At 32.9% G+C, this 21,465-nt stretch overlaps 1 long non-coding RNA gene across 1 annotated transcript; it reads left to right on the top strand.

The window, feature by feature from the left end:
- The first annotated feature begins 10,340 nt into the window (after positions 1 to 10,340).
- LOC128296308 (uncharacterized) lies at positions 10,341 to 10,934 on the top strand. Its single transcript, XR_008286871.1, has 2 exons — positions 10,341 to 10,747; positions 10,875 to 10,934. It is a non-coding gene; the product is annotated as an uncharacterized LOC128296308 (long non-coding RNA).
- The last annotated feature ends 10,531 nt before the right edge of the window (positions 10,935 to 21,465 follow it).

Genomic DNA, 21,465 nt, shown 5'->3' with positions numbered 1-21,465 from the left:
AACCAATTCCTAGCAGAAATCTTGGCCAAGAAAGTGCCCAGGAAAACCCGAAAACGATGAACAGGTCCTAGCGAAACCCCCACTGCCGAAAATCCAACCTCCATTCCCAAGACGATTAAATCATTGTCGAAAAAGTAAGGAAGACAAGGAGATCCTCGAAACATTCAGAAATGTCGAGATCAATTTACCACTATTAGATGCCATCAGACAGATTTCGCGGTATGCCAAGTTCCTCAAAGAGCTTTGCACCAAAAAACGAAAACTAACAGGTAATGAAAAGGGAAGTGTTGGTGAGAATGTTTTAGCGATTGCTCTGATGGAAAATCCGGTTAAATGCAAAGATAGGGTATGTTCGCTATTCCATGCAAAATTGGCCATTTAGGAATTAAAAAGGCTATGTGTGATTTAGGGGCCTCCATAAATGTAATGCCTTATTCTATTTATGAATCACTTAACGCGGGTTTTTTTGACAAAGACAGGTGTTATTATTCAATTGGCGGACAGGTCTATTGTGCATCCCGAAGGAGTCCTCGAGGACGTCTTGGTAAAAGTTAATGAACTTATTTTCCCTGCAGATTTTTACGTAATAAAGATGGAGGAGGACAACACTACTAGATCTTCGGACCTCCTGTTGGGCCGACCCTTCCTTAGTACTGCTAGCACCAAGATCGATGTCTGAAGCGGCACTCTTACGATGGAATTTGATGGGGAGATCGTGAAATTTAATGTTTACGATGCCATTAGCCATCCAAGTGAAATCTTGAACGTAAACCGTGTCGACATGATTGACTCATTAGTAGACGAAACTTTTAAGTCAACTTATGAAGACAAATCTGAATATAGATCTGATGATTATGAATTTGTTAATACATTATTGTCCCTATCAAAAACTAAACTTCTACCTTCTGTTGTGCAGACTCTAGATTTGGAATTGAAACCGCTTCCCGCGCATCTTAAGTATGCATTTTTAGGAAAAAGTAATACCTTACCCATTATAATTTCAAATAAACTCTCTAAACTCGAGGAGAAAAGTTTGATCCAGGTACTAAAGAGTCATAAGGAGGTGATTGGCTGGACCATTGCTAACTTGAAAGGGATAAGCCCTTTGACATGCACCCACAAGATTTACTTGGAGGAGAACACGAAACCAAGGAGAGAGGCACAAAGACGTTTAAACCCGAATATGATAGAGGTGGTAAAAAAAGAAATAATTAAGTTCTTTGGATCTTGACATCATCTTCCCTATTTCGACGATGAGATGGGTAAGTCCGTACAAGTCGTGCCTAAGAAAAGCAGGCGTGTGATAAAGAAAATGTTGAGGTGACTTAGTAGCGGTCCGAGTGCAAAACAGATGGCGTGTCTGCATCGATTACAGGAAGTTGAACGCTTATACTAGAAAAGATCATTTCCCTCTTCTTTTTATAGATCAAATGCTTCACGTTTAGCTCGTAAAACTCATTTTTGTTGTCTTGATGGATATTCAGGTTTCTTCCAAATCCCTGTTGCGCCAGAGGACCAGGAGAAGACCACTTTTACATGCCCTTTTGGCGCATTTGCATACAGAAGGATGCCATTTGGACTTTGCAACACACTAGCTACTTTCCAGAGATGCATGATGAGTATATTTTCTGAATATGTAGAAAAAATTATTAAAGTTTTTATGGATGATTTTACCGTGTATAGAAACTGTTTTGCTGAATGCCTTAAAAACCTTACGATAATTTTGAACAGGTGCATAGAATTTAATCTTGTCTTGAACTATGAAAAGTGTCATTTTATGGTAGACAAAGGTTTGATTCTAGGCCATATAGTCTCATCTAAGGGAATTGAGGTTGATAAGGCCAAAATTGACATTATAAATTCTCTGCCATATCCCTCTATTGTTAGAGAGATACGTTCTTTTCTTGGCCATGCAGGATTTTAGAAGTGTTTTATAAAAAAAACTTCTCAAAAATAGCTGAACCATTGTGCGAGCTGTTGCAGAAAGACAAGAAATTTGAGTTTGACCCAAAATGCAAAGAGGCTTTTGATACACTTAAGCGAAAGTTGGTAACCACCCCTATAGTACAAGCACCAAACTGGAACTATCCCTTTGAAATTATGTGCGATGCAAGCGAATGCAGCGTGGGAGCCGTATTGGGACAAAAGGTAGTCAAGGAGCCTCATGTCATCTGCTACGCCTCAAAGACTCTAGATGCTGCACAAAACAACTACACAACCACTAAAAAGGAACTTTTAGCTATTGTGTTTGCTTTAGATAAATTTTGATCACATTTACTAGGATCTAAGGTGATTATTTTTTCTGACCATGCAGCTCTTAGGTACTTGATCGTAAAGAAGGAAGCAAAGTCAAGGCTCATTAGGTGGATTTTACTGCTCCAAGAATTTGACATCGAGATTCGTGACAAAAAGGGGTGTGAAAACCTGGTGGCTGACTACTTGAGTAGGATAAAAACTCCGTTTGATGATGTTCCCATAAAGGATGAGTTCTCTGATGAAAGCTTATTCTCAACTGAGGCTCACTATCCGTGGTATGCAGACATAGTTAATCTCTTAACCACAGGATCGTTACCCACTGAGTTAGCTCGATCCGTAAAAAACAAGATTAGACGCGAAGCTCGGAATTACACATGGGATGACCCATACTTGTGGAAACATTGCTCAGATCAGATACGATGTGTTCTAGAAACCGAGGTAACCTCTATCCTTACTTTTTATCATACAGAAGCTTGTGGATGTCACTTTGGCCCTAAGCGGACAGCTCACAAGGTATTAGAGTGTGGCCTATATTGGCCCACAATCTTTCGCGACGCATTTAACTTTTGTAAGTCTTGGGATAAATGCCAGCATACAAGTAATATCACTAAACGAAATCAAATGCCCCTATCCCCGATTCATGTATGTGGGATTTTTTATGTATGGGGCATTGATTTAATGGGCCCCTTTATTTCTTCGTTTGGAAACGTATATATACTTCTTGCAGTAGACTATGTTTCTAAGTGGATAGAAGCAAAGCCTACTCGCAATGATAATGCTAAAACTATTGTGGAGTTTCTAAAACGAACTATTTTTTCTAGGTTTGGCACACCTCGAGCTTTGATCAGTGATCGTGGTACCCACTTTTACAACAAGGTCATAGAGGCACTATTATCAAAATATGGAGCTCATCATCGTATAGCAACAACCTACCATCCCCAAACGAACGACCTAGCAGAGGTTTCAAACAGGGAGATCAAGTCAATTTTGGAAAAAATGGTTCGACCCAGCCGTAAGGATTGGAGTTTTTGGCTCAATGATGGGCTTTGGGCCTATCGGACGACGTATAAGGGACCAACTGGCATGACCCCGTATCGACTTGTTTTTGGCAAAGCATGTCATCTACCAGTAGAGTTGGAGCAAAAAGCTTATTGGGCTATTCGACAATGTAACATGGAGTTAGAGCCTGCAGGGAAGGCAAGGAAATTGGACATTCAAGAATTGGAGGAAATTCACAATAATGCCTACGAGAATGCTTGAATTTATAAAGACAAAACAAAGCTACTTCATGACAAAAATATAGTTCAGAAGCATTTCTCGGTAGGACAAAGAGTTTTGCTTTATAACTCTGTATTAAAGCTATTCCCAGGTAAGCTTCGATCTCGGTGGCAATGACCTTTTATTGTGACTGAAGTATTTACGCATGGCGCAGTTGAAATAGAAAGTGAAGAATCAAGAAAGTGGTTCACAGTCAATGGTCAACGGCTGAAGCCATTTTACGAGAATTTCCAGGCCCACACGGTCGAGAAAATTCAGTTAGAACCATCATTCAAGGCGTCGAGCTAACGACATTAAACAAGCGCTTGTTGGGAGGCAACCCAATTTTTATTTTTTTATTTTTATTTTTATTTTTATTTTTATTTTCATTTTTATTTTTATTTTTATTTTTATTTTATTTATTTTATCTTATTATTTTATTATTTATTATTTTTAGATATTAATAAAATTCTCTTCTTTTGTCTAGGTAAACTGAAGCAACAATAGGGAGAACTCATTACCATAATCTTGTGACAGCGGTAACTACAGGGAGTTCTTCTAAACTTTTCTTCTACCTATTTATTTATTTATTCCACATCGAGGACTATGTGGTTTAAGTAGGGGGAGGTAGTTGTTCTTGTCGTTTTAGCTGCTGAATTTTTGTTGTTGCTGCTAGTTTCGTTGTTGCTATTGTTGCTGGCTCACTATTTTTTTGGAATATCTTGCCTCTTTTCATGCCCAAGAATTTAACCATGACTTTGCCACTGTTTGACTTTCATACATTATTCTTGCCTTCTAGGGAAGTTTTGATTTTTCCTATAATTGATGCCATCTCCACTGTTTTATTTTTATTAGGATAAAAACAATTGTGATTAATGGAGTTAACTCTATCTTGCTTTTTGTAAAATTGATCAAGTTTAATCTAAAGTGAACAACACTTAAAATGATTGCATGCTTAATTAATGTTCATGGCTATTAGGTGATTATTGAAACTTGTTCTTGACACTTAAATTGTTTTTCCCGAAGTTCTCAAAATTTTAATTTCATTGTTAATAAATTTTCCGTGGTTATGAGTACAGCTTAGAACGTGACTGATTGAGTGACCGGGGTAGGGTGCTTTGGGTTGTCATTCTACTTCCGTCAAAAGGTTGTGTGACGTGATAGTTAAAGCTCTGCTAACCGGAATTAATTCTTAAGAATGCATTGGGCTGAGTAACCGGGGTTTGGTGCTTGGGTTGTCATCACTCTTCGCGTCAAAAGGTTCGACATGTTCTTAGGAAAAATAAAAAATAAAAACTATGTTGGGCTGAGTAACCGGGGTTTGGTGCTTGGCTGTCATCACTATTCGCGTCAAAGGGTTCAACATACATACACACATACTTAAATAAAATAAAATAAAAAGTAAAAAAAAAAAGAAAAAAAGAAAATATATGTAAATAAATAAAGTTTGGGACTAAGGAAGAAACAAAGAGGGTGTCTTGGTAGGTTTAGTAATTCACCTAATTTCCATGAAATAATTCAAATCGATTTTAATTTCTGTGTGTATTAATTGGAAAACTTTTTCTATTTTACCTAAAGCAAGCTTAGGGTTTTCTTTATTTTTTATATGCATTTTTAACTAATTCTTATAAAACTTTGGAGTGGTATTTCTTTTATGGCAGAATCTAACTTTCACAGTGGATAGGAACCATACTTGAGGGCAAGCATGGGCTAAGTAGGGGGAATTTGATAATGCTCTAGAATAATGTATTTTTATGTATTAATCATGTGTTTATTTTGAGCTTGATCCTACTAATTTGAGCTATTTATGTCTTTTTATCTTTTAGGGACTGATTTGGAGGCAAAAGCAAAATTAAGGGACAAAAGTGCGAATTTGGAGACACGTTAGGCTATTATGCGACACAGGAAAAAGATTGTGCCAAAAGTGCGAGCGTGGAAGACACAAGGACTAAAAACGCAAAAAGAAGAGATTTTATTCTATAAGACTCCATTTTATTTGTATTAGGATAATTAATATTAAGATAATTATTAGGATTATTCAAATTTAGGATTTTATTTTAATTATATTTATTTATCTTTAATTAAATGTATTTATCTTTTTAGAATTTAAGTTTAATTAGACTATCTCCCTAACACTATAAATAGGGGGTGAAGTGACTCTATTTGGGGTTCATCCTTTTCTATAAACACTCTCCCCCTGAAAGTTTAGGCTTTTGTTTCTTCATATTTTCTTTCAATAAAATCCCCTTTTCCATTTTTATATTTATTTCCTTTTCCACCATTATCATGAGCCACTAAAACCTATCTAGCTAAAAGTTGTCAATATTCCCCAAAAAGGGTTCTTGAGGCCTAGAATCCGTACTTAGCCTTCTCGCCAAGTATTCATCGTTTCTTCGCACTACAAGCTGATGCTTCCGTCCATGACCCTTAAGAAGTAAGCTTTTCAGCATATGCAAAGGTGGTCGCTTTGTATGTTTTGGAAGGATTACACAGTCGATTCGTTAACTTACTGCGTCAGAGGTTGGCAAGCCAAAGAGACAAAATGGCGTGGGATTCGCCATTGAGAAGCGTTGATCTAGCATAGATTACTGGCTAGAGTCAGGTTCCCTAAAAATCGTAAGTCTAATCTTTGGAGCTGGTGGTTGTAGGTGTCCTCTTCCACTATAACTGGCTTACTTGAGTTGAGAAGGATTATTTAAAAGCCGAGGATTGAACCCAAGGCGGAATGAGACAACTGGAGGCTGGAATCTACCAATAAGAATTTCTTTTCCTTTAAATCTCATTATTATTTTTATATATTCTCCATCTTAATTTCCGTCATTTATTTAATTTCCCAATTTCAATTTAATTTAAATACTATTTTTATTTTTCCAAATCGAAATTCTTAATTCTATTTTTTTTATTTTATTTTTTTAGGAACGCAAGTTTCTTGGCCAAGAAATTGTCCAAGATTTCAAGAAACGAGCATTCGTACAATCCGGTCCCTGAGGATTCGACCCTACTTCCCCTTTACTGTTATTTTTATTATTTTACTGGAAATAAGATATTTTTGGTGCTCTCAACGACTGCATCAAATTTTGAGGTAGTTGTTCCTGTCGTTTTAGCTGCTGAATTTTTGTTGTTGCTGCTGGTTTGGTTGTTGCTATTGTTGCTGGCTCACTATTTTTTTGGAATATTTTGCCTCTTTTCATGCCCAAGAATTTAACTATGACTTTGCCACTGTTTGACTTTCATGCATGATTCTTGCCTTCTAGGGAAGTTATGGTTTTTCCTATAATTGATGCCATCTCCACTGTTTTATTTTTATTAGGCTAAAAACAATTGTGATTAATAGAGTTAACTCTATCTTGCTTTTTGTAAAATTGATCAAGTTTAATCTAAAGTGAACACTTAAAATGATTGCATGCTTAATTAATGTTCATGGCTATTAGGTGATTATTGAAACTTGTTCTTGACACTTAAATTGTTTTTCCCGAAGTTCTCAAAATTTTAATTTCATTGTTAATAAATTTTTCCGTGGTTATGAGTACAGCTTAGAACGTGACTGACTGAGTAACCGGGGTAGGGTGCTTGGGTTGTCATTCCACTTCGCGTCAAAAGGTTGTGTGACGTGATAGTTAAAGCTCCACTAACTGGAATTAATTCTTAAGAATGCGTTGGGCTGAGTAACCGGGGTTTGGTGCTTGGGTTGTCATCACTCTTCGCGTCAAAAGGTTCGACATGTTCTTAGGAAAAATAAAAAATAAAAAGTATATTGATTCGATGTCGATTCCAAGCCACAACAAAAATGTTTCGGCTTCTACGTAGTCCACCCGACATTAAAACGAATAGAAAAACTCTCTTGGAACTATTCCAAAGAGAAATTTCCCAAAACAATTACTAGACCCTTTTTGTCAAATTTTCTTTTAAACACAATTACCTAATTCGGGGTTTTGGTATGCATATATTGAAAACGGAATCCAATTTTATAGAGAACATACTAGGGTTCGCATGACAGGGGTTTGCACATTAGGGGTTCTCCTAGGGTTAGTACATGCTAGTTCTCTACTTTTTAAAATTTAATTATACTCAAAGATTTAGGTTTAGATCTCACACATGTCTTGAAGCCTTAAAAACTTTTAGTTTGGTGAGGAGATTGAAGATCCACTTGAGGGATGATTTTGAATCTTTTTTACTCCTTTGGCTTTGAAAGTTTGATATGGGAGAAAAAGTGTTTACGGATGTTTTCTTGAAAATTTGCTAGGTAAATTCTAAGGTTTGTTTTGAAATTAGCTATTTATGAAACTTGTTTTTCCTAATTGAAAGAAGGTTTACAAATTCATGTAGGATCAAGAGTATTTAAAATATGGACTAAATTGAAAAAAAAAAGTTTTTGGGCTGGGTTGCTTAAAAATTCATCACTTTTGGGAGCAAAAACAAGAAAATAAAAATATTTTAGTTGAATGCTCACTAAGAGGTTTAAACTTGGGACTTATGAGTAAACTAAAACCTTACCACTTGAACCAACAAACTAATTCTTATTAATTTTCTAACAAAAAATAAATTTAAAGCATTCTAATTCCCTTACCCTGTTTTTAAAAAAAATAAATAGCAGTATAAATTTTATCCTATTTTTCCTAGGCCCACTTTTGGGAGTAACAAAAGGTTTTCTATATTCTCTGTGATAATTGATAAGGAAATAGTTTGCAACATTTTTATACAAAGTTTATAATTACACATAACTTCTTTTTAATTTTTAAATAGAAGGATATTGAATTTCAGCACGTTTAAATTTATATTCTTCTACATCGGTAATAATATTAATATTAACTGAATTAAAACTCATCGATAATATCTCAAATATAATTTTGAGTGCTGACTAATTATTGATGCGAAAGCATATGTTTTTTTTTCTTTTCTTTTCCGTTTTTTTTTTCCGGGGGAAACGTGCGAAATATGGAAACAAAGATGATTTGGGCATGCTTTACATTTGTCAAAATGTCTGGCAGCTGTAGACTAACTTGTAAACGTGACCAAGTTGCTATCCTTGCTCTCCGTAAAATTAGAAAAGATCCCAATTTGAGCCGCTCTTGATTTGCAACATGCCACTTCCTAAAAGTAGTTTAAATTAGACTAAATCTTAGCTTAAAGATTAAGGGTTTACTTGATTGGTACAAAAAATGGAGAGATGAAAAGAAAGAGTGAAAAACTTGAAAAATAAAATTTAAGTGTATAGAAAAGAAAATAATTCTTTTTAACTTAATATATAAAATTAATCTTTCTAAATATTAATAATGAGAAGAAAGAAAATAAAAGAGAAGTATATGTTAATTCAAAATTATATATTTTTTAAATATTTTATTTATTTATTATTTTTATTTTCAACTCTATCAAACAATGAACAATGAATATAAAGAAAAATTTTTTTATCTTTCCTACTAATCACATCTACAGAAACAAAAATTATATTTTCAATCTTTCTGATTATTTTATCAATTCAATTTTCCACCTTTGTCATTTTTTTTTTCTTAGCAAAGCGTAATTACGAGGATGGTTAAGCATAAAGCAATATTAACCAGCTAACTTTAGCTGTTTTTGTTAGACATAAACAGAGATCAACGGATGCAATTGATTTGGTATCATGTGAGTGGTCACATGAGATCATGTTTTCTAATACTTGAGGATTGCAGAGAAGTCAGAGAAATATACTAGTCAATTTCAATATCACATGATCCGCTGCTTCCAAGTTCCAACCCCCATTAAAGAACTAACAAAATGGAGTACGCATATTGCCTAATCAGTAGTGATGTTACTGGGAGTGGCAGTCAAATTTGTGCTTGTATAAAATTATAATGTGCATCATTTTATTTGTGGAAATCCCAACATAGCATTTTGTGATTATTTTATGCCCTACTTCGCTGTCATTCAATTTTTTCTAATCTAAACTAATCTTTGGTTTTGACCCGCTTGCCAATCAATTGCTCTTAAAATTTAAGTTATTTTAGAAACTGATGATAGGTAAAAGTCAGATCTTTCACAACGTGATCAGACAAAGATGCCATATAACCCTGGTTAACTAGTTATAATGTAGGTTTTTGTTTTCTTTCCCGTTTTTAATTAACGAAGAAGCTATATTATTTGAATTCTAGAATGCGTGTCCAATACTAACATGTGCATATCACTTTCGAAAATTTGTTTCTCTCAAATTTGATTTTAAATAAATTAATTTTTTTTAAAAATTTAAACAATTTAATTTTTATCAATTTCGAAAATGAACAACTTCGAACAATTAGCCACGACGTTAATATTTTTCGTTAATCATATATAATTTTGATTTATATAATAATGAATTTGGCCTTTAAAGCTTACATAATTTGTCAATTTGATCTAGATTTAACAAATTTAACTATCGATATTTATATATTCTATAAATTTAATCTTGACCTTAAAAATATTGATATTAAAGTTGTTAACTTTTTAAAATCAAGACTAAATTAATAAAATATGTAAATACTAAGAATTAAATTTATAATTATGACAAACAAAATTATATATGAAAAACTTTAATGTCATGATTAATTATCTTTAATTACTTACTTTTAAAATTGAGTGAATTCAATTACAATTTTTTTTAGTGAAATCAATTTATTTAATAACAAAATCGAATATATTTTTACCGAATTTTTAAGGCTTTCCGAACTTATGTGAACGAATCACTAAAAAAACAAAAAAAAAAAAAACCTACCTGGCTAAAACCCGGATACCCAGTGAAGATAGGAATATTCTGCTTCCACGTGGAATTATCTAGTTACTTTTATATAAATTAAGCTTGTTTCAGACTTACAGTAGAAACTACATGTAAGACGTGCAGTACTGTCCTTTTTCCAGAAGATATCCGATCTAAATGTCTTTGCTCCAAAATCTTCTCTATTCCATTTCTTCTCCATGAACACTATGAAGTTGATTCATAGAGCTTTGGTTCTTGTCTTTGCCTTGATAGTTTCTCATTTACTCATCTGTTCACCACTGTCCTTTCATTGTTGGAAAGACACTCATATTCCTAGAGTTAGATATCAAACCAGGAGATTGTTAGGTTCTTTAGCTTCTGTTTCTGCAAATCTAAACAAGTTGAGTGGAGCCATTCAAGATCCAAACAAAGCTGTGGGGACAAGTCTAAGAAAAGCTCCACCCAGTGCTTCAAATCCAACCCAAAACAAGTAATTCCAGTGTTTGTTTTACCTTTACTGTTGGATGGGTAGGCAAATTGGATCTCTACCTTTTTTCTCTTTGTATCCACAAGTTATTCAATTTTTTTTTCTGCAAATATTTTTGTTCCCTTTTTTTGCAGTAGATTTAGTAATGAGAGTGATTTGCATTTACAGAATCCTGGACTTGTAACAAAACATCAGAAATAGTACAGTTTATTTCAGAAGATCACCACAGCAATATTGTTTTATTTTCTTCTTCTTTTTCCCCTGTTTATTTCAAAATTCTAGTTTCTTTACATGTTGCTTCATGTGATGAATGAAAACAATATCTACTATATTCTTTTGTTTACTTTTCTATCCATGAGACAGATCATGTAAAGACAAATAAAGGCGTACAATAATGCTGCTAAAAAATCCTTTTAGGTGGAAAAAGAGAATATAATCTTTACAGCACATATTGCAGATCATGCTGAGAAACTTCATTATCCTCTGATTAAACGGTATAGATTTATAGTTTTATATTTCTTTTCCTTTTTTTCTTTTAATGATTTATATCGTTTTTCTTTGACCATATTTTTTGTGGTTTTATCGGTGGATAGATCTTCTAACAGTGACATGCAATTTCTTGGCATCAGCATTTATGTTTATTACAGGTTTAGACTTTTATGGTATACGGCAGTAGAATGAGACTTTCAATTCTAGTTTATGATCTTGTTTGTGACACTTAGTTTTGAAATAGTACAGTGATTTGCTGCTGTAGAATTTTCTATTGAAACTGATGTTGTAACCATAGTTTCTATTCATATAATAGGAGTGTAATAATGAAACAAAAATTATTTACTTAATTCGGATTAATAATTGCCTTACTTAGAATGAATACACTACACAATTTTCCAATATAACTAATGATTTAAGACATATCTATTAACTCCCACAAGTATAATAGCAACATCAGTGTTACACAAATGTTTGCATTCACTTTCCCAAAAATCTTCTCTTATAAGTGAATAAACTCCCAATGCATACCTAGGATAACAATGTAGATCTACCTAATAAATTACTCCCCAGTATAAACATATAAAGCACTCAAAACTTAGTCACAAACTGTGAAGAATGACATCCTTATATAAACAATGAATACAACATTTAAACCATTGATGTTATATCTATATCAGCTTGTGTTTAAATTTGAATAATCTTAAGATAAGAGGTGAATAATCCACTTTTTAAACCATTCTTTCCTGATATTAGGTAGCTACTTCATACTACATTAGTCATGGTCGATTTTAGTAATATAATATTTTCCCTTCCATTTCTAAATAATAAATTATCATTTGTCTAATTTTTTTTTCTTCTGATTCTAATTTTGACTAATTTCTTCTCATGCGCCTGATTTTTCTTTAGAGGCGAATTTAGGGGGCTTGTAGGCCCCGGCCCTCCAAACTTTGGAAATTTTCATTTTAAGCTCTTTTACATTTTAAATTTTTTACTTTAATATTATAATTAATGTTAAAAAAAAGGATAAAGTTGGGTTTGGCCCCAAGTCTTTTATAATTTGATTTTTTTTATAAAATTTATGATTTTTTAATGGTAAATTTAGTAAATATTTATAGTTTAATTTGGTAAGCTAATACAAAATAGTATCTAAATATTAATTTGGTAAAAATAAAATTTAATAATTGCAACATCTCGAATTGAGCATTTATCTTATATTGTTTAAAGTAAGTTCAACTTGCATATCTTATATAAATATCTCGATCTCATTTATCAATAATTCTAACTTTGCCCTAGTTTTTCTATTATCTTTTCTCCACTTTCACCATGTGAGGTATCCAATTGAACAATCTTATGAGGATGATCTGTTTGAATTGTAAATCAAGATATGATATAAAACTTAAGAAATCATAAATCAGAATCTATCATGTCAAATCATAGAGAACAAAACAATAATAGAACTAGATGTGGAAGCGTACTTAAATCCATGGATTCTTTGAAATTTTCTGGATCTTGGGATTTTGATTTTCCAAATTAGCACATAAGAAATTTAGAGAATATTTACTCTCTCTTTCCTAAAGATAGGATATTAGAAAAATTGTCTTGTATATAATTTGGGGACCATAACCCTAATATATAAAACTTTGGCACATTAGCCCTAGTTCCTAATTAGCCCATCATTAATTAAAAATTAATTACTAAAGTATCTACACATATTTGACCCATACCTTATTTAGTAATTAAAGCCCAATAAACCTTAGCCAAATTATTTTAATTCGGGCTAACCTATCATGATAGTAAATAATAATATGTAATTACCCTTATTATATATATGATGTCCATATTTTCCAACATGATCTGTTTTCACCATGTTGCAAAACTTGTAGCCATTTGCAGTCGTTGATGTTAAGAGTTAGTTTAAGACCAAAAGCTATTTTGACCTATCTGAAGCCTTAAAAGCATAATGCCATAGAATAAATCGATGCAACCTTGATGAAAAAGGTTGAAATTCAAAGGGAGTTTACATAAAAAAGAGCATTCCAAAACGAGGTAGAACGGGGCTTATGCCATGCGAGAGGAAATTTTTTGGTTTTTGCTTCAATTTCTATCATTATTCTTATTTTCTCTTAAAAACAATGGACGTTAAAGTTGATACCAAAACCAGAATAAAGAAAGGATAATATTAAAAAAATTGTATTAAAAAAAGCTTTAATTTTTCTTTGTAAAGAAGGTATATGAATACAAGCAAATTTGCAATTTATATAAGGAACACTTGATGATTAAGGAAACACAAAATTTTGTTCACATCTTTAAGGAGATTAAAAAATATATAAAGTAATACAAAGAAAAGAAGAGAGAACTCGCATATATACACACTTAGTGATGGATCTTCGGATTAAGTTTTGGGAGTTTAGTAAAATTTTTAAAAATTTTAGAAGTTTAATGAGATTTTTTAAAAAAAGAAATTAGAGTCTAATTAAATTTTAAATCTTTTTGTGAGATTAATAAGAATTTTCAAACATTTGAGGGGGCCTAACTAAAAACTTCTAAAAATTTCAAGGGAAAAATCAAAATTTTTCAAAATTTTGTAATGGTATGTGACTATGTACACTAGTGTCGTGGGCCATGTATCAAAACCCATTTCCATTGTGCACAAAACATCCCATGGAGGTCAACTTATTAAATGGAGATTATTTAGCCCACTTGAACTGACCCAATTCGTAGAACTCATGGAGAAGTTCATTTACTTGAAGCCTTAGTGGCCCAATGAAACACTCCAGTAAAATTAGAGTTACCAAGACAATTAATATAAACCCTAAGGGATAAAGATGTATAGAGTTTATGTAACATCCCTAACTCGTATCCATCGTTGGAATAGAGTTACAAAGCATTACTGTATAAAAATAACATAAAACGTACATTTCCAAACATTAATATAAACAAAGCATAATCCATTCAAATACATGCATCCTTAATCGAGCCCTCGAAGCCTTATAAAACTTTAGAAATGAATTGGAACAAAATAAAAAACATTTGAAACATTGAGGAAAAATTTAGAAAAATTGAACTGTAGGGGTCACACGGCCGTGTGACTCACACGGCGGAGATACACACCCTTGTTTCAAGCCATGTAACAATCGAAATAGGGACACATGGTCATGTTTCAGCCCGTGTCTGTGCCCATGTAACTCTCTGAGTTGGGTCACACGGCCAAGCCACACGCCCGTGTGCCAAGCCGTGTGCTAGGCCGTGTAACTGCCTGACTTGCAACCTTAGAAACCTATAGGGGACACACAACCATGTGTCACACACGGCTGAGACACATGCCCGTGTCTTAGGCCATATGGACAAGAAATTGGATAAAATCAAACCATTTCTCTCACCCATTCCCAACAATACCTACAAGACATTTACACATATGATCAAGGCACTAAAAACACACCAAAACATGCTTAAATTAACCAATTCAAATGATCCAAAATCCATTCAACCAATATGCCTTATAAGGTACCTTAATCACAATCAAACAATTACCAAACATTTCCAACATCCACATCTAGTTCAAGATTATATTAAAGCATACCACAATTGAGACCATTTCTAGCATAGCAACTTAATTCACCTATAAGGCAAAACAAACCATAAGTGTTTACTTTCATACCATTCTAATTGTACCAAAAAGATACCTATATACAAACGTAGTAAAGTACGAAACAACTTAGTTTAGTATTTTGTCATAATGTACCAAAACAACCTATATAGCTACATATACATGCCAAAACCTTAAAGGACACAAGAACTACCAACATCGAAGGATAGTGTGAGCCGAAGATTCGATCCGTCCAAACAGCAACAACAACAATCTACAAAATAATTCACAAAAACGAATAAGCTTATATAGCTTAGTAAGAGCATAATATATCATTAAACTTAACAAAAATTGAATAGAACTCATACTTTACTCCATTCAAGGTTACCAGAGTGTAAACAAGGGCACGTATGTGCTATTCAAGAGTACCGAAGTACAAACAGAGGTACATTTGTGCAATTTAGGGTACCAAAGTACAAACAAGGGCATTTATATGCAATTCATGGGTGCCAAAGTACAAACAAGGGCATGTATGTGAAATTCAGGGGTAATAAAGTACAAATAATGGCATATATGTGTAATTTAGGGGTACCGAAGTACAAACAGGGGCACGTATATGCAATTCAGGGAATGATTAAGTATAAGCAATTAATTACATAACTATATTGTAAAAATACAAATAGAAATTCAATTAAGTATAGAAATACTATGAACATACATTGACAGCTAAAGCGTAAAAGTACAATTGAGCTAATCTGTGATTTTCGCCTTTTCTCGGTTTAGATCCGATTGAGATTTGTCTTGGTCTAAATAAATAATTATATTTAATTAAGTGTTTCAATCAATCTCAAACATTCAATTCAATCCATAATCCACATTTATACATAATAAAAATTTTACCCCTAACATTTTAACCTTTTTATAATTTAGTCTTTAAACTCGTAAATTGAAATCTAAGCATTTTCATCCCAACTCATTCTAGTCGAATTAATTATGAACCCATATCAACACATACAAATAATCATTTCACAATTTAACCATGATATTTTACTACTTTTACAAATAAGTCCCTAAATGACATTTTCATCAAAAATCACTTTACAAAACTTGTTTATTTATCAACAAGGACTCATAATCTTTCATTAAACTTCAAGAATCATGCAAAAATATTTATGGAAAAACCCTAGTCCTTTAATGTTTTTCAAATTAGTCCCTGGGCTAGCTGGATTAAGCTACAACTATCTCGAAAACATAAAAATCATTAAAAACGGAATCAAAACACATACCATGCAAGCAAAAATGCCATGGCCGAACCCTAGATACTCTTCTTTGAATATCCGGTTGAACAAGAAGCAAATTTTGAGAAGATGAGTTCTTTTTCTTATTTAATTTTATCTTTATTTACCTTTTTTTTACCTTTTTGCCCTTTAAAAATATTCATAATTTAAATAAAACCAATCCATGAATATGTATTAACTATACAAATGGTCTATTTACCATCTAAGTCCTCTTACATTAAATTTTCATAGCTATTTGACGTTGACGCCTTTAGCTACTAGAACTCTACTTTTGTACCTTTTACAATTTTGTCCTTTTTACTTAATTACGCATGCAAACGTTAAAATTTTTTAACAAATTTTTTATACGACCTTACTAATATTCCAAAAACATTAAAATAATAATAAAATAAATATTTACTTGTCAGATTTGTGGTCCCAAAACCACTATTCCGATTTAACTGAAAATGGGTTGTTATAGTTAAATCTATTAATTCAATTTGTAACGTTGGATATGGGAGAGCTCAACTATAAATAGAGGTATTCTCTGTCATTTTTAATCACTAAGTTGTAAACTTTCAAAGTAATATAATACTTTTGAGAGCATTTATTCAAACACTTGGGGTGCTTTTGCTTGCTTGTGACTTTTCTATTCTTTCGTCGTTCTTTTGTCTTTGAGTTTGTTTCCGCTTAATTTTCAATATCTTAGAAAATTTTAGTAAGAATTCTTACTTTATGAGAGTTAGGCTAACATAGGAGGATTTGAACCCAAGAAATCGTTTAATGTCTCACAAATTACGAGACTAAAGTTTTAGTCTCGTGACACTAGATCATGGCACAATAGTAAGCACTATATGAAAATCTATCATGCTCCAAAATATAGGGGTTAATCATAATGGATAGATAAGAAATAAGACATAAGCTGAATGATTAAGTGATAGTGCATCCATTTTAGAAGTCCTAGGTTCAAACCTCATTCCTCCCATTCCTTTTTCCATAAATTTTTAATAGCCTAGGATAAAAGCCACACTAAAACAAATATTAATTAGAGTAAAAATTGAACAAGAAATAGGCCTTAGGCCTAATGGTTAACACGTTAGGTACCCTTCCCATTTACCAAAGTTTGAGCCACATCCTTCCTCTCCCATTTCCCTTTTAATTTTACCCAAATTTTTGGAAAATTACCCTTGTAACCTCTAGGGTTTACAAACCCTAGCTATTTAGTCGATCCTACTCGTAGTTTGACTAGAATAACTATCTTTTTTCATAATTTTAGTAAAACTCCTCTCCATCCTCTATTTATTTATTCCTCCTTTCTCTCATAATTGAGCATATTTCCATCATTGAGCTATTGATTTTTTTCTCGTATCGAATCAACCTTGTTTCTTGACTTTTTAATGTGTTAGAATTATCATCAAATAGCATCCTTAGTTTTTATTAGAAATCGGTAAGTACATCTCGACCCCTATGATTAAATCCTAAATTTTTGTAGTATTGCTATCCAACGATAATCTTTCAATTCAATTACTCAATCTTTTACGATTCTTGCTGAAACTTTCAAGAAATCTTGATAAATCTTGAAATCAATTGTTAACTTGTGTATAAATGTCATTTGAATGACCTCTTTTAGATGCATCGAATTAGATTTGATCATACGGAACATCGATCAGACTCTTGGTGAAAGGTATGTGTTCTTTACCGAGTGAAATGGAGCAAATCATGACTAGGATGAGGGCCACACGGTCTCCAATACGGGCGTGTGGACCGCGTGGCCCCCCACATGACCATGTGCCTTGCAAACCCCACGCTAGTTCATGAACCACACAGCCAAGACCCTGCCACATGGTCGTCTCCCTTGTAAGTTAATTTTTTGCATTTTCCACATGGACAGAGCCTGTTACATGACCTAGCCACATGGCCCTGTGACCTCTATTTTACAGGTTTTCTCAGAATTTTATGAATTGTTCAATTTAGTCTCTGAATAGACCCTGAACTATTTTTAGTGCTTTATTTCATTCAATTGAGTCTCTGATTATATGAATAATGCTAGTATCCATTATTTGATTGACTAAATTATTACTGTATATGCATAATATATGAGTAATACATGTCTACCGTCATTTTATTTCTGATGAAGTGGTTATGTTTTCCATACCACTGCGTTACTAATTACATGATATACATGCCTACTGCTACTGTTAAACCAAATACATGTTAAGCAAGCTTATTGCTTCTGTAATGATCTATTTTAAGCATGATAATCTCTATAGTATCGACTCATTATAAGCATGATTATTGCTGCTTTAATGATCTATTTTAAGCATGATAATTACTATTGTATCGACTCATTATAAGCATGTTTATTACTACTATAATGATCTTTTTTAAGCATAATAATTGTTACTGTATCAATTTTTGTAAGCATGTTATTGCTACTGTATTGATCTGTTATAGCATGTCATGTTGCATTACATGGGGTGGGACGATATGAACGAAGGAAGTAGTCGACAGTTTATCTTCTTGACCAGTGGTTCATCCACAACTTATTATAGTTGATATTTTATCTGCATGACCATTGGTTCATCCATAACGTATGTAACAACCCATTTCTAGTAGCGTCAAAAATAGTGGTTTCGAAACCATAATTCCAATGAGTGAGTTATTATTTTATTATTTATTTAATGTCTACAAGATTATATTAAGGTCATATTAAAATTTCGTTAAGAAATTTTGATGTTTAAATGGTTACTTAAGTAAAAAAGACTAAACTATAAAAGGTGAAAAAATTAAGCTCTATTAGTTAAAGGGCTAAATGGATATGGAAAGGTAAAATAGGAATCTAATGAGTAATTATGCCATTCAAATTTATAGTGGACAAATATGGACATGATTTAGTTGTTTTAAAGTTAAATTAGTGAGGGTAAATTAGTAATTAGTTAAATGAATACAAACTAATATCAAAATACTATCATCTTCTTCCTTTTATCATTTTTTAAACTAAAATTTTATAAGAGGAGGAGCTTGAAGTTTTGGTTAGGGTTAATTCATTGCATGGTATGATTTTAAGCCCTGTTTTTAATGATTTTTATGTTTTTGAGTTCGTTTTAGCTTAGTCTAGCTAGCCCGAGGGTTAACTTGCAAAATTGTTAAAGGTTGAAGGACTTGACATGAATGTTTTTGAATTTTTTTTATGTTAATTGATAAATTATTAACTTTGGTTGTTAAATAAGCATGTTTTGTTAAGTGATTTTTGGTGAAATTGCAATTAGGGGTTAAATTGTTAAAAGTGTAAACCTATGGGTTTTATTGTGAAATGTTGGTAATAATGGGTTGTTTCAAGGTCCTTTGTAACATTGGTTAAGTTGGATTTAGGCTAAAATGAGTTATATATAAGTTATGAGTTTAAGGATTAAATTGTGAAAAGTCAAAGTATTAGGATAAAATTATAATTTTTCATAAGGATTAAATTGTAATTTTTCATAAATATGAACTATGGATTAAATTTAATACTAGAAGTACTTAATTGAATGAAATTATTTATTTAGATCAACATAAACCACAATCGGAATTAAATCGAGGAAAAGTTAAAGCTTCGGATTAGTGTTCGACTATACTTTTACGCCCCTAGTCATCGAGGTAACTTCATATGAACTAAGATCATTTTTGTGACAGCCCAAAATTGACCCTAGTCGGAAGGTGGTCTCGGGACCACAAAACCGAGGCATAAAAATAATTAAAAATTTATTTTGATGCCTATAATATGTGTGTGCTCATGTATGACATTTTATGATGATTGATTTAGTGTTATAAGGGTGAATTCCACAAGAAAGGACTTAGTAATGAACTTTGAAAGTATGATAGGGAAATGTGTGATGACTAATTAAAGCATGCATGCAAAATAATGGACTTGCATGTCAAATTCCCCTTTATAGGTGGTGGCCGGCCATGACAAGGAGGATGGGCTAAACATGTCATGAAACATGTTTTGTTGGTGCATTAGGGTGAAATAATAAACAAAGGTGTATGGGTGATAAAAAAATGAAAAAAAATGTGTGTGAGTGTGGTAATCCCCCCATTGCCGTGAGTTGTAGAGAAGGAAAGAAAAAAATTTTGTTCATCCTTTCTTTGAGCCAAAACTAAGGAAGAAGGAGGATTTTTGCTTCATGCTTGGTTTGGAAGAGATCTAGAAGGAGATTTGGCTAAGTTTGCATCAAGATTAAGGTATGTATGAGGTTGTATTAGGAGTTTCATGCATGTTTTGGTTGCTAACTTGATGTGCATGTTAGCCATGGCTCAAATCTTTGTTAAGCCATGGAAATGGTATTTGGCCAAAGTTGTTATGGTGATAAAGCCATTGCATGCTAAGTGTGAAGCTTGATGATGATGCATGCAATGATGGATTGTCTACTCTTGAGTAAGATTTTGAGCTTTCTTTTGTTTTATCATGATTGAAGTTGAAAAGGAGCATGATTGTCATATTCGCCATGATGCATTCATGAGCATGGTTCATGCTTCTTGCATGTTAGTTAAAATTTGTGTTTTGGATGGCTATGGACACCTTGAAATTCGCCATGCTCATATATGTATATATATGTTTGCACATGATGTTTTGGTTATGAAGGAAGTGATGAATAAGTTTGTTTAAAGAAGAAGATGTTGAAGAATAATTGTGAAATTGCAAGCACAAATCGGCCTAGCACACATATAAGTGCTTGATGCTATATTATAAGTTTTGAGCCACAATATGCAAAGCATTAACTAGTAAAATGCATGCTGTTTTTGTGAGGTATTAAGTGCATAATTGGCCTCAACATGTACATGAATATTCGGCCTTGGGTAGCCTATTGAAGGCCTTAGCATTTCCTTGATGCTCAAATAAATTGTATTGAATTGCTTGATGTAGTATAAAATGTGCATGACCATTGTGTATTCAAGCTAAAGAGTGGCCATATGACCATTTAAATTCCTTGTCATATTCGCCATAAGCTAGCACAATGAGGTTTTAATAAATTGAATTTGTTTGAATTAGCTCAAGAGCTAAGAGGTCCACAATTGGACAAGGGGAAGGAAAAAGTGATCGAATAGCCGTAAAAGCCGTTCGACAACATCCGAGGTAAGTCCTCAAGAAGTGACCTTACTTGAATTATGTGAGATGAAATATGGATGTGTATGATTATTGATTATGTGTGTATGAGTATTTGAATTCCACCGGGCTAAGTCCCGGCGAATATGCTAATGATTATAATTGTGTTTGAGCCTTAGTAAGGAAAATGAAATATGTATGTCCAATGATTATTGATGTATGTGTGCATGAGAAATTGAATGATATCCGGCTAAGCCCGAAGACAATTATGCTGAAAATTATATCCGGTTAAGACCAAGGCAATTGTGCTAGTAGCTATAT

The sequence above is a fragment of the Gossypium arboreum genome, chromosome 8 (assembly GCF_025698485.1).
Source record: "Gossypium arboreum isolate Shixiya-1 chromosome 8, ASM2569848v2, whole genome shotgun sequence".
Classification (NCBI taxonomy): domain Eukaryota; kingdom Viridiplantae; phylum Streptophyta; class Magnoliopsida; order Malvales; family Malvaceae; genus Gossypium; species Gossypium arboreum.
This window is presented reverse-complemented; position numbering and strand designations above follow the sequence as displayed.